Below are 13,023 nucleotides of genomic sequence, written 5' to 3'. Positions count from 1 at the left end.
GACCTCAAGAAGGTTGGGGATTTTTTCCCAAACCCTCCTACAGATGAGGCCAAAATAAGGTAAAGTTGCTTGTGTCCCCTTCTGCCAGCTCTCAAGGATGATGCCTGTCCTACCAGCACCTTTAAATGCGTTATCAGTTAAATTTGCCAAAGAAATGCGTGGCACCTGACAGAGTAGAGTTGCCTTAGATTATTCAGTGTCTCTCATGAGAAAATCTGGCACTTAAACCACAATGTGAATTACTGCTAGATTATTGTGCAGGAATATTGTTATCTGCCGTACACTACATGTTTGCAAGCAGTTCTTTACAAGCAACGCACAGACTGCCTTTGAATCTTTTTCAGTAGCCATGGTCACCCTCCTTCTTTATTTAGTGTTAAGTGTTATTCATTTAGCAGTAAAAAATGAACAAAAGAGAAAAAAGCAGGTGCTCTAAGTTTACTCTACAGCCAGCTGTCAGGAAGACACACTTTATTTATTTATTTATTTATTATTGCAGCACATAAAGGGGATTTATTGAAAGTGCTTGGGAAAAAAATATGAAGCATACGTTCAATCAGCCTTTTCTGTAATCAATAAGGTTACTGAAGCAGAAAAAACTATAATGAGTTGTCACAGAATTTGAATTCCCATTTGGTTCCTTTTATACGTATTCAGGCAGAAAATCGTCATGGAAAGTGAAAGTTGGGAAGGAGTTGGGCTGACTCTTCGGCTGGGTTTGTTTTGAACTTACCAGGTAGCATTTGACTGACTGCTTGCTGAGTGTCAAGGACAGGCACAAGCCTCTAGTACAGGCAGGATAATTTACAGTCACATAGGTGCAACTTCCTTGCATTTCAGGTGGAGAAACCTCCCTGGTGAAGTACAGCTGATCTTGCATTCAGATGTTCAGACACACCAGCACGTCTCCCTGGGATTCCCCCCTCACTATGCAGTGTTTTCAGCCAAGGGTCTAAGTGTCCCTAGCACAAATGTCAGTGCTTTGAGACCTCACTCTCAAAGACACCTGGAGGAGATTTGGCCATAAAGCCCAAGGACCTTCATGCTCTCCCCTCCCACCCAGCGCACTGTGGAAGTTCTTTAAAAGCATTGCAAAAACCTGTGAAAAAGGGAGGTGGAGGGTGTTGAGCCACCTACCCCAACACCAGGAGCTCTGCTTTGCTGAGTGGTAAGGCCCACAGCTTTGTCAGATTTGTGCTGGTTTCTACTTACAGCTGTGTGTCAGGAGCTTCATGCCAATGGTTGCATGGTCTGTAGGTTCCTGTGCTGCAGGTGGGGATGGGAACCTGCTAGCAATCATGTGAATAGTGAAATACACGAGCCATGATCCTGAGCCTTACAACACAAAAATGTACATTAAAAATTTTAGCAACAAAATCCTGTTCTCACATCAAGGGCCATCACTGAGGAGCCATGGATTTAAGGCATGTACTAGCTAAAATCATTTTGGTCTCTCAAATAATTTCCTTCAGGAATCACCCAACATGGTATCTATTGTTCAGTTTGCTCTCAGTTTATCTTGCTTATTTATTTTTTCAGTGCTTTTTCTTACTTATGTGCTTGAATGTCCCTGTTGCTTCCCAGAATACTCAGTGTTCGTCTTTTTAAAATTTTCCAAATGTTCAACAAAAGGCTATGAGTTTTGATTTTAAAATGTCATGGTACTTCATGGGTTTGTAGCTCATGTGTCTCCTAGTCTGAAATGCTGCTCGCTGTTTGGCTCCATGATTCTCCAGTCCCATCAGAGACCTGCGGAACAAATATTTGTAAGAATATATTTATATTATATAGAGAGGATGTTGTGATCTCAGCTTACAGTGCATCTTGGGAAAGATAGGCAGAAACCTGGTCCACATAAAAGAATAAGAAATTAAGGTATCTATCAGAATTATAATTTCTACCAGCCAATATGGTGGCTTATACAATATTTACTCTAGATCATCTACAGTTCAAAACTAAAAACTTTTCACTTGTGTGTTTGCATATATTTAAAGAGGAAACTTAAAATTTTTCACAGTAGATAATTTTCATGAAATGTAAAAAATCAGTTTGTCACCCCAGACAATGAAAATGGAAACTTTGTGCCCAGCTCTAGGCATTGTTCAACTTCTCTCTCTGAACGCTTCTGAAGTGTACTGTCTCTGTTATTACATCATGCTTTGGTGATGGGGATTTAAACTTTAATCTAGATGATCAAATCAAAGTCAGACTGAAGAAAACTCTTACTCTGAATGGCTCCAATCCGTCCCTATTTCTCTTTTTTTCTTTTCTTTTCTTTTCTTTCATTTTCTCCTCCCCAACTTTTTTTTTTCTTTTTGTTCCAGACAGTCATAGAATTGAGACTGGGAAAATATAACACATTGCCAAAATCACATAAATTTTAATGGCTTTCCTGTTCACTTAACCCCACATCAACAGTGTGACCTTGCTAGCCTGAACCATGAACCACCAGGGTGTGGAGGCCAAGAGCAGGGTGGATCTGGCCTTGCTCCAGAGCCTATTGCACAAAGGAAAACGTGGGACATTTTGTAGGATATTTTTGAAAACACTGGGTGTCTTTTTCAAGACACTTGTGCCCTAATTATATGGAAGCTGGCAATAGATTTGGTAATCAGCACCCACCTCCAACAAGACTAACACACAATTAGCACTTGGGCAGTGAATGTTACTCAAGTTCTGCCTACTCTAATCGTTTATGTTTCTTCAGCATATCCTAAATTTTTATATGGCCTTCATTTCCAGGATATTTATGCACCTCAAAGTCCTTAACATGTTTGTCCTGTAAGGCAGGGATTTCTAATTATTTTTAGCAGGAAGGAAATTTAGGAACAGCAAAAGACTTAAGGAAAACTTTTTTAAAGGTGTTCTAGCATTGCAAGACATAGAGGCACATATTGTTAGTCCAGAAAGGACAAAAGCAGCAATCTTCTCTGACCTCTTTTACAACGCAGACCACTTAACTTCCCCAAATCAGTGCATTTTAAGTAGAGCAAATCTTTTAGAAAAACATTCCATCTTGATTTTAAAATTTCCACTGGTGTAGAGAGTGCCACAACCCTTGGTAATTTGCTCCAAAGGTTAATTACACTCCCTGAGAAAAATGTGCACCTGATTTTTAATCTGAATTTGTCCCTATAAAACTCCCAACCTTCAGAACCTGTTATTTAACAGACTGAAGAGCCTTCATTTTAAAAATTACATTCCCCATGGAGGCAATTAGTGTGGGATTATCTCATTTAACTTTAACCATGCAAAAATGAAGCATCTTGTCTCACCCAGTGTTTGGGGATCCTTCTGTAATCAACTGAGAGAAACAGGCACTACCAGAAGGCAGTTCATTGCAGCTATCTCCATACAGGATTAGGTGCCCACTGGAGATATCTAACTTCTGCACTGACTGTATAAGGGTGACAAAACAGTAAGCCTAGATCATATTCCTACCTTCTTGATGGGGAAAGTTGGGCAAAACAAATCCCTTAACTTTGGACTGTCATCAGCTCACCTCATTAGTCCTCTATTTTCTGGGGGAAATGATGAATTCATTAAATTCTTCGTGATAAATGACCTCTTCCAGTTTGTCGCATGCTCTTGGGTGTCTTGTCCCAGTGCTCCTCTGCTTTTCAGTGGCCCTCTTGAGCTAGGAGTCAGAATGGGATCCCGTATTCCCAAAGGGGTGGCATCGATGCCAGTATCAGTAGTAATATAAACCCACTGTGTTCAGATGTGACATTCCCTGCTGCACTGCACTTGAAGTTCTGTTTTGCTCATTATCCATCATTAATGAGTCCTAAGTCTTTTTAAAAGCCACAGGTACTACAGGTAAGGTCCTGTAAAGATGACCTTTGCTGTTTCTAGGTAGAAAACCTTACAATTGGGCGAAAACATCTAGCTTGTTCTTCATCAGCAACACATTCACTTTATTATTGTAAACTTCCCTGTGTTTGTGTGGTCTGTAAGTATAAGTTATAGAAAATGCTGTTCTTTTCTTTCAGGACATGGTTAGAAATCTTAAACAGCTTTGGATCCAGAACCATTCTCTGCAGGACTCCCATGGAGGCACACCTGCTCAATGAAATGTCCCCGTTTTCGTTTACATATTGAGATGTACCAATTAGCTATTTTTCAATCCATTTGATGATTGCTGCAATGTTTTTGTAGCATTCTCCTTTCTTAATCAAAATGTCAGGTGGTACCAAGTCAAATGCCTTACAGAAATCTAAGTACATTACATCAGTGCTTATTACCTTTCTCAACCAAGCTTGTAATCTCATAAAAATTATATCAAGCTAGTTTGACAAGATCTATTTTCCATAAACCCATCTTGAAAGGCATTAATTATATTACCTTCCTTTAATTCCTTATTAATCAAGTCTCATATCAGCTGTTCCAGTATTTTGCCTAGGATCAATGTCAGGTTGACAGGCCTATAATTACTCAAGTCATCCCGTTTAACCTTTTTAAATGTTGGCTCTATATAAGCTTTCTTCTAGCCTTCTGGAACCTCCCCAGGGCACCAAGATTAGTTGAAAATCATCATTAATGGTTCAGCGAGCTCCTTTTCTAGATCTTTTAAAATCCTTGGTTAGCTTCTGTAGCCTCTGTTATGACCATACGTCATTATTGTTGCAAAAAGGTCTGCAAGCTCCACTAGACACTTACTGCATCTTCCAGTACGCAAATGCCTATGTAAATCTGGCTGGCAGTGAGCTTCTGAAAGAAAGGAAAACAGAAAAATATGAACCCATTTTTCCCACTCTTTGCCCCTGGTCACTTTAAATATCATTTATTCACGACAGCATATAAATTCACATGAACGCTTGCCACATAGCCCTGCCTTGAATAAAGCCATCATATGACCCCACCTAAATCTCACAAATAGTGGCAGCCACTTCCAAGGAGTGTCACAAATTTCTTCCGAGAAGCATGCTTACTACTGTAGCACAAGCCTGGTCTTACACACTCTGCAGCATCCAAAGCCCTGATGTTCTTGACCTTTTGCCTTTTGAAGGCATGGAGGTTTCCCTCTATATGCATCGTGGCAGGGCTAAGCCTAATTTGGGCTACGGATGTATCCCGGTAATCTGACTAGTTCAATTAAGTTTGAAAATACACAATTTTGATAATTTCTACATATATATATAAAAAAAAAAACCCAAACCAAACTGGCTCATGTCTATATAAGGTACTGTCTGAGCAAACAGCAAATATCAGGAAATAAAAAAACTTTCACATGGGCTGTTACTTTTAATACCGAAATATTCCAAACATTCAGTTGTAGGATGTATTTCCTACACTGCAACTTACAAACAGGACACTGCAACATTATCAGTGGTGGCTATTGCATTATTCTGATAAGAGAATTGGTGCTTTGGTGTGATTCCTATAAAAATACCATAGCAGAAGTGCATCCTGTTACAATTTTTAAATGTCCTTGTTTAAGTCCAGTTTTTCTACTAAGAATTTGTTTTGTGGATACCCAGACAGATCATCTTCTGGCAGACTGAAGTGCAGGTATTCCTGTGTTCCCACTCCCTATGAACTAGCAGCCTCTGCGTGGCAGGCAGAAGGGGTGTTTTTAATTCTAAGTGTGCATGCCTAATTTAACTTTGCCAGTAATTTAGCTAAGTTGTGCACTGAGATTTTTTTGTGAACAAGTAATAAAATGCATGGACAGTTTTCCACATAAACATTTTCTGTGTTACTTGCATACCATCTGAATTCTCCACATGTTCCTTCTAACAGATGAAGCCCCAGAAGTTTTTGTTTCTGTTGGTTTTGGTATTTTGTTCAGGTATCCTTGAGATTAGTTAATGAATTAATAATTTTCTAAATTGCCTTGTGCCAATACAGCTCGTAGTCAGGAAGCATGAAGATAGGCTTGTTTAAAAAAGCTGACTGAATTAAGCAGAGCCAGTTCAGGTGTGTGTGTATGTATATACATAAACATATATATTGTAGGTATAGCTAGATAGATCTATTTATAAATATATATATATCTATAAGTGTGGACATGTGTAGAATATGTCAATTGCTAGCATTATTATTTGGATAGAGATAAAGGAAATCAACCCAAATTTAGAAGGGTAGAACCACCATAATAATTAACGAATCTTTAAATTGATTAATATTTTAAAATTAAATCTGAGAAGGTGGAACATTTTTTTGAATTGTAAAGGTGTGTTAAGTGAAAGAGAATGACAGTAGAAGTACTGTACTGTTAAAGAAAGAAAGAAACACTCATCCTCTTAGCTAGTGCCACAGATCTGGTTGCCTCACTGAAAAAGATGGAGCAGAAAGGACCTACCAGGAATGGAAACAAAAGTGATTTGATGCACAGTGCACAGGCCTTCTTCCTTCTGTACTGCAGGTTAGTTCACATGAAGCTGAGCAGAAGTGTGTGGATTAATGAACACTCCATGTGGGATAAATCTGAGGCTCCTAAATAAACTAATGCGGTAAAATTAAAACTGGAAGTGTAAATGTTTTACGTATCATATCTTTAACTTATGGACAGTAATTGTTATTGAGAAAAATAACCAAGGAGATGACTAAAAAAGCAGTAATGGAAGTAATGATCACATGAGCTGAATTACCACCAGCAGCTACAAAAACCTATACAAATACCTAAATATTGTAAATTGGGGAATTTTCTCCTTGGTTTCCATATCTGGTGGTTTACCTTTTTCCAGAGCTGTTTCACTGGAGGCAAAATATCTAACTAGATAAACTATGGGGTCATCAAAATTATTTCCTATGAGATAAATTTCCACTGTTTACCCAGGGTCACATTGCTAAAAGTTACTTCACACATACCCATTAGCCAAGCCAAAGCTATACAATAATAATACTCCCCTTATTGAAAGAGCATTTTTAATACTGTTGGAGCAATCAGCTCCAGGCGGCAGCTCTACCTGGGAAGCAGTTGGTACCCTGAGCTAAACCAGACAGTGCTTCAGTGTTGGCACTTTTCTGTTTACAAACTGCATCAGTCACAAATAAAAGTTGCCTTTTCGAAAGCTTTGTTTTGGCAATTCACACATGTGGAATAACAGTCGCAAATCATAAATGTCATACCTTTGTCGCCAGGATTTGAAGAAATCTGCAGGGTTCCTGTTTGGATGCAAATCCCAGTAGCTGTGCCTCCTGTGATTCACATCAAAAAAACTTTGAAAAAAGGTTTTGATTTTGGCAGCTGCTATCAAGTCATAACTTTCAGCTCTCACCATCCCAGTTTGGGGAAGGCTCTGCTTCTTCTGCACAGGGGTCTTGGCTTCTGTCCTCCTGTACCCCCATCTTTGAAATCTAACAGGTAAATTGAAAGTTAGTGATAAGTGTTTTTTTCCAAGGCGAGCAGGTCCCTTTACTGATTTCCAGTAACTGTTAGTACCTTGTGACATAATGACAAAGTTTGCCTTTTCCCACAAATGCCTCAGAGTAATGAGATGTGTCAAACTAAACTGCATTTGCCTTTTGTCAAGCGTAATCTTTTCTTTTTTAATGTTTAATGTGTTTTAGGGCTCATGGGAAGAGCCATGTTGGCAGCCTAGGCGAGTGAAGTTTTCCTCAGTTCCACAAACCCGCTACCTGCAGACTGCTGCCAAAAGGAGCATCTCCATGTGGTCCCATAAATGCCCCCAGTGTGGCAGGGAGAGCAGGGACCAGCGGATCACCAGTACAGGCCAGATCATGCATGTCCTTACTGGCAGGGGAACTAACAGCATAAATTAGGACCAAGTCTGAAGAGCAAACTCCAGAAGGAGCTGTGCAGGCCAACCTCCCACAGAGGTGGGGTGCTGCCACGTAGCATGGCACCATGCATCCCTACCCCAGGACACAGGCAGAGGAGCTGGGTGAACCACAGTTGCATTGGTGGGAATCTCAAAGAAACTAGTGCTGGGGAAATTTAGTTAGACATGAGAGTTTCCCTAAAATGCTCCCCACCCCCAAAATCCCCACCTCTCTGCAGGTTGTACATTCCTCCTCCCTAAGAAAACAAGATTTTAAAGGAAAAAAGTTGACTTCGAGTTTCCTCCTCTGCTATTTTCCTTCTGTTCTTCAGGCTGGCACTGCTCAGCCTCCACATTCAAGCAGTACGCATTTCCTCTAGAGCACATTTTAGGAGCAGACACGATCATTTAAGTGCACGCTTTACTTATCTATCCTTAAGAACACAAAATAGACCCAGAAAAAACAGACGGTGTCTGTATGCTCATTAAAACACTTTCAGCCCAGGGCAAGGATTTGATCAAAAGGATTCCTGCCAATGGAAGGGCATGCTGGAGCCATTGTAAGAAGTTGTGTGCGAGTGTCTGTCTTCCTTTCCTTTTCTTTCTTGTGCCCTGTCCCTTCCACTGCCACCTCCAATCTCTTTTCTTCCAGCTGGGGGAACAGAAGAGATTTTACTTCCTTGATGACAATTGTGTCCTTTGAGCAGCCAAACCAAAAGGCACTTTGAGTTCAAATGAGACTGTGACTTAAACCAATATTAGCCAAGACCAACACATGTTTATTGTACTATAAGTAACCTTCATTCTGATCAGCAGGTTTCCCTCACCCCACTGCAGTTTTACTCATTGCCTCTTTCATTTTTCCAAAATGAATAAATGAAATGGCTGCACATTTTTATTCACAGCAGTGGGTTTCACAACTTCAAATCAGAGAGGCGTTTTGATTTTAGAAATAAACTCCAGAGGAAACAGTTTCAACCAGAACTTTCATATATTTTTTTTTACCAGTTTAAGGTAACATCAAAACTCACCTTTCCAAAAAAATGAAACCTCACAGCATTCTTTTAATCCAAATTAAATAAAGTGTCATCCCTGTGTCCTCTTCCTTCATATTTAGAGGGAAAGAAAACTATCCTGCCCATACTTTAATGGTTTTGTCTGCAAATCCTAAATGCTCTGCTGCTGCAAATTTCAAATGATCTTATACAGCCAAAGTCTCTTTGGTGTCAGCAGCCACCCAGGTAGCAACACAACCACGAGAATGCTGCTGATCAGAACAATGAACGCCTGATCTACAGATGTCATTTCAAGGTAGAAATCTTGATGAGCATTGTAGTGACATTACAAAGTGGATTACACATGCTGTATCTGGGTCAGAGGAGTTATTTCAGTAAGGTCAACAAAGTACTTCTGACCAAACTTATTTCTTTACATTTTGAGAGATAAGCTTTTGTTTGTTACTTCACATTGCATCTAATAACAATATTCTCTCTGTACTCCTGAATCAGTTTGCAGGCAAAGTTAAAAGGAAGACAAAATAACCCCATGCCTGGGGTTATGCAATTTCAGAGACAGGTTCCAGCTCCCTGCTCTACTTTCCTTCATGACTGGGGGCCCAGCCGCTGCCGCCCAGGCTGTCATTTAAGTGTTTAACGTCACTTCAGAGAAGTTTTTTAACTCCATGCTTAAAGTGTCTGTCCCCCAGTCTCTCCCAGCCTTCATTCTCCACCCAGTGTGAGAGTATACCATTAGGAGTTTCTTGCTTTCCAGGTATGTTGGGTGTCAAGGAAACAAATACAGCAAGTTTATAGGGTCCTCACATACTCCAACCCAGGGGTAGTGCAAGTAACAAAACACTTAATTTTGGATGTGTGGTTCTCCATGTGGCAAAGATGTCACAGTACAGCAAAAAACATGCCTCACCTTCAACCATCTTTCCTAGAAATGGACAACAGGCCAAAGGCTAAGGCACCATATTTACATGGCAGACAGGAGATAGAGTTGCCCTGTCCAAGAAATACGTAATTTCAAAGCTGTTCACTTACACTACTGTGGGTGGGAGGTAGGGATACTTGTGAGATTTTTTTTTGGCTGTATCAACATATTTTTTTGTCTTAATTTTTTTTTTTTAACAAAACTTAATACAAAGCAAATGCAGTTCTTGACACCTGATATCTTTTGTTTCCAAATGCAATATTCTCCCTGGGATGCTGACAGCCGCAAACAAAATCAGAAATGCTGCCCATCCCTGCCAGCTGTGCCAGGGCTCCCAATGCCAGCAGCTCTGCAGCACCCACCATGCACACTGAGCCTCCTGCTTCCCAGCCCTCCAGCAGAGGAGAGACTGGATCTTGTGCCTAGCACTGGTATGGCTTGGGTGAGATGAGCTATGCGTGCTAAAAACATTGCAGCAAGGTCACCAGAGAGCAATACCCTTGTGTTGGAAAGAGAGGCTCTACAAGGCATGCTTGAGCCCCCTTAGTCCTTACCCAAACCACAGGCTAGGGACGTAACTTACAGATGCACTAGGAATCATACCAGATAATCCAGTGGTTCTCCTTCCACCATTAAGGGCTTTGAAACTTATTCCCAGTTTCAAATCCTGGAAGAAAGCTAGTTCCATGCTCAAGTATTACTTATAGTGAGCTTAGATATATTTACTTTCATACACATTGTCTGCACCACACTAGCTAACCTAAAGAGCAGAGGCAGATCTTAAACTGAAGAATTGATGTCGGCTTTGATACCTTAAAACTAAAAGTCAATATATGTCTGTATATATAAATATTGAGAAAAAGTGTTTCACTTATCCTACCTAATTAACAACCTAATCCAGTTGTGTTATTTCTATGGTATTTTTAAAGGAAAAAGAATTAGAGGCCTACTTCCAGTCACTTAAGGCATTGGGAATCCTAACACCACAAATCTGCACATTTCTGTAAGAGTCAAAAATGGAAACCAGATCTGTAACTGAAAGCTGTAATTATCAAGACTAACCTTTCCTGAATGAGAAATGCAGAATTTAAAAAAATAAATTGTCAAGTTAAGAAAAATTGTTCAAGAGCTTAAATAATTGAAAGCAAGCAAAATTGTTTCTTTTTCCAGTTGCTATCCTACATATCAAAACTTGTCAAATCTTATGGTGGTACTAAGAAGCCTATGCAGTATTTATTTCTCTGTCATGACAGTATAATTCATTCCAGAGCAGTGGGACATGTTTCAGATACATCTGACTCCCGATGGCATGATCCAACACCCTAGGAGGACAACTAAGATTAGCTCGTTGACTTCTATAGGCATTCTTCCAAGCTAATACCCTCCTGGTGCTGCATTATTGTCTTTAATGGATAATTTTGAGCTCACACCTGTGTTTTAAAACATTGCTGCTTGTACATAAAGGATGAGTTTATTTGACTTTATTACAGTGTATGTTCATATTCTAACAATATGCCATAATCCAAGGTTTAAGTCTGATGCTAAATAATCAACTTATTTAAGGAGGGAAACTAAAGCAATTGCCCTTATGTTTTAACAAAGCTTTACCACATATATAAATAATGGGCACAATTTGTTTCCATTAGGAAGATAAGCTTTCTTCAAAGCAGTTCACCGTTTAAGGCTTTAAATTTTGCCAGCACTTGCACAAGGTTGCAACAAACCTTGACTTATTTACAGAGAGATGTCGAGTGGAGATAAAACCACTTAATAATCCACCAGTTCTTGCTAAATACATTTTCCTTCCATGCCCTCTCTGAAAGCAGGTAGGCTAGCACTCTTTGGCATATTCTTAAATTACTTGGATATCCTTTTATTTTTCTGAAAGCTCTTTGAATTAAAGGCTCTACAGAACAGCTCAATTAATGGGGCTTATGGCTTTTGTGAACAAAATAATCCTGAATGTTTAGGGTTAAAAACAACAACAAAAAAAAGCCCTTTGGCATTCATTTAAAAATAATCATACAGTAACAATAGAAGAGGGAACAACAATAGCATAAACAAACCAAGAGTTTGTTTTGCTTTGGTTTGGTGCCTCATTCAAGAAAAGTGGCATCATTCAAGACCAGGTGGTCTCTGCAACAGGAACCATCAACTTCCGATTTTTTGAACTTTTGTCAGATTTGCAGCAGCAACAACAGCAAACAACTGCCCCGAATGCCCCAAATGCTGAGGAGAAAATATTCCCATCAACAGAAACATCTGACCTTTGCTTGTCTGAGCGCATTCCAGCTTCTCTCTCTGTTCACGAGGACTCCGCTTCAGTGGACACCTGCTCATAGCAAGGGCTGACTTAGTAAAACTGATATGTTGCCGAAGAGACCCTGATGTATTTATCAGAATTTCCCCTTCCATTGTGTTCAGTTGTTCCTTGAATGGCATAAGGTTGTTTGTTGTTTGGGTTTGTTGGTTTTTTTTAGTTTTGTTTTGTTTTTAAAAATAGTCGACTGTTCATTTCTTCTTATCATTGCATTTGGTACAGTTCTCAGGCAACCTTTCAGTATCTCTCTCCGCTCAGCTTAGAAATGTGCAATTGAAATGTGTCTTTTGAGCACTGCCGCAGGCCCCTGGAAGTCAAACGCAAGTCTCTGTGTACCCCTGTCAAGTGCTTGTTCCAACTCCCGCTACCCCCCTCCCAGTGGTTTTACTCTTTCGGTTGTGCCACGCTTTCATCATAAGTATCTCTTTCACTCTGCACCTGGACTCCGCCCCTGTCCTGAGGGCAATGCTGCTGCTCTGGAAGCAAGAGAAGAGTCTCTCTCCATCTCCCTCGTTTCTTCATCTCCTCTCCCTGTAGGATTAATGGTAGTAACCTCCTACAGAGACACATGGGAGGTAAAATGGTGAGCGTGGCTACTCCAGCTCTATGGAGGGACTGGAAGTTAAGAAGCGAGAGAGAGTTTTGACTTGGTGTAACTTCAGGACTCCCAGCTTGAACAAGGTGTGTATTCCCCATGTGTGACTGGTGGTGACCACAGCAGCTGAGGCACAGCTCTGAACCCAAAGGAGTTTGTACCTCTTTATTAACCTCACAGGAAAGGTGGTGAGCGCCTGGAGCATTAGTCATCACACATCTTACCTTAGAGTCCTCCTCCCAGTTACTGCCTTAGTCATTTCCCCAGGGAAACACATCTTTCTCCCCACATGAAATGAAGCTTACCTGGATGGGCCCTTTTTTCTTTCCCTTCCAAGCTGCTAGCAGTGAAAAGAAAGAAATCAGCAGGGTCTGTTTGCAGACATGGTTTGAGAAAATCCCCGTCTCCCCCTCCCGCAGGCTCCACACACAAGTGCTGCATGGGAA

At 40.3% G+C, this 13,023-nt stretch overlaps 1 long non-coding RNA gene across 1 annotated transcript; it reads right to left on the bottom strand.

Annotated features, from left to right (window-relative positions):
• Window positions 1-6,952: 6,952 nt before the first annotated feature.
• On the bottom strand, window positions 6,953-12,681 carry LOC135312829 (uncharacterized). The gene is made up of 3 exons (XR_010372449.1): window positions 11,930-12,681; window positions 7,224-7,302; window positions 6,953-7,143 (listed from the first exon to the last, which is right to left on the bottom strand). It is a non-coding gene; the product is annotated as an uncharacterized LOC135312829 (long non-coding RNA).
• Window positions 12,682-13,023: the final 342 nt, after the last annotated feature.

Source organism: Phalacrocorax carbo, chromosome 3 (assembly GCF_963921805.1).
Source record: "Phalacrocorax carbo chromosome 3, bPhaCar2.1, whole genome shotgun sequence".
NCBI classification, from domain to species: Eukaryota; Metazoa; Chordata; class Aves; order Suliformes; family Phalacrocoracidae; genus Phalacrocorax; species Phalacrocorax carbo.
Note: the sequence above shows the minus strand (reverse complement) of the source record. Positions and strands in the feature narration are given on the sequence as shown.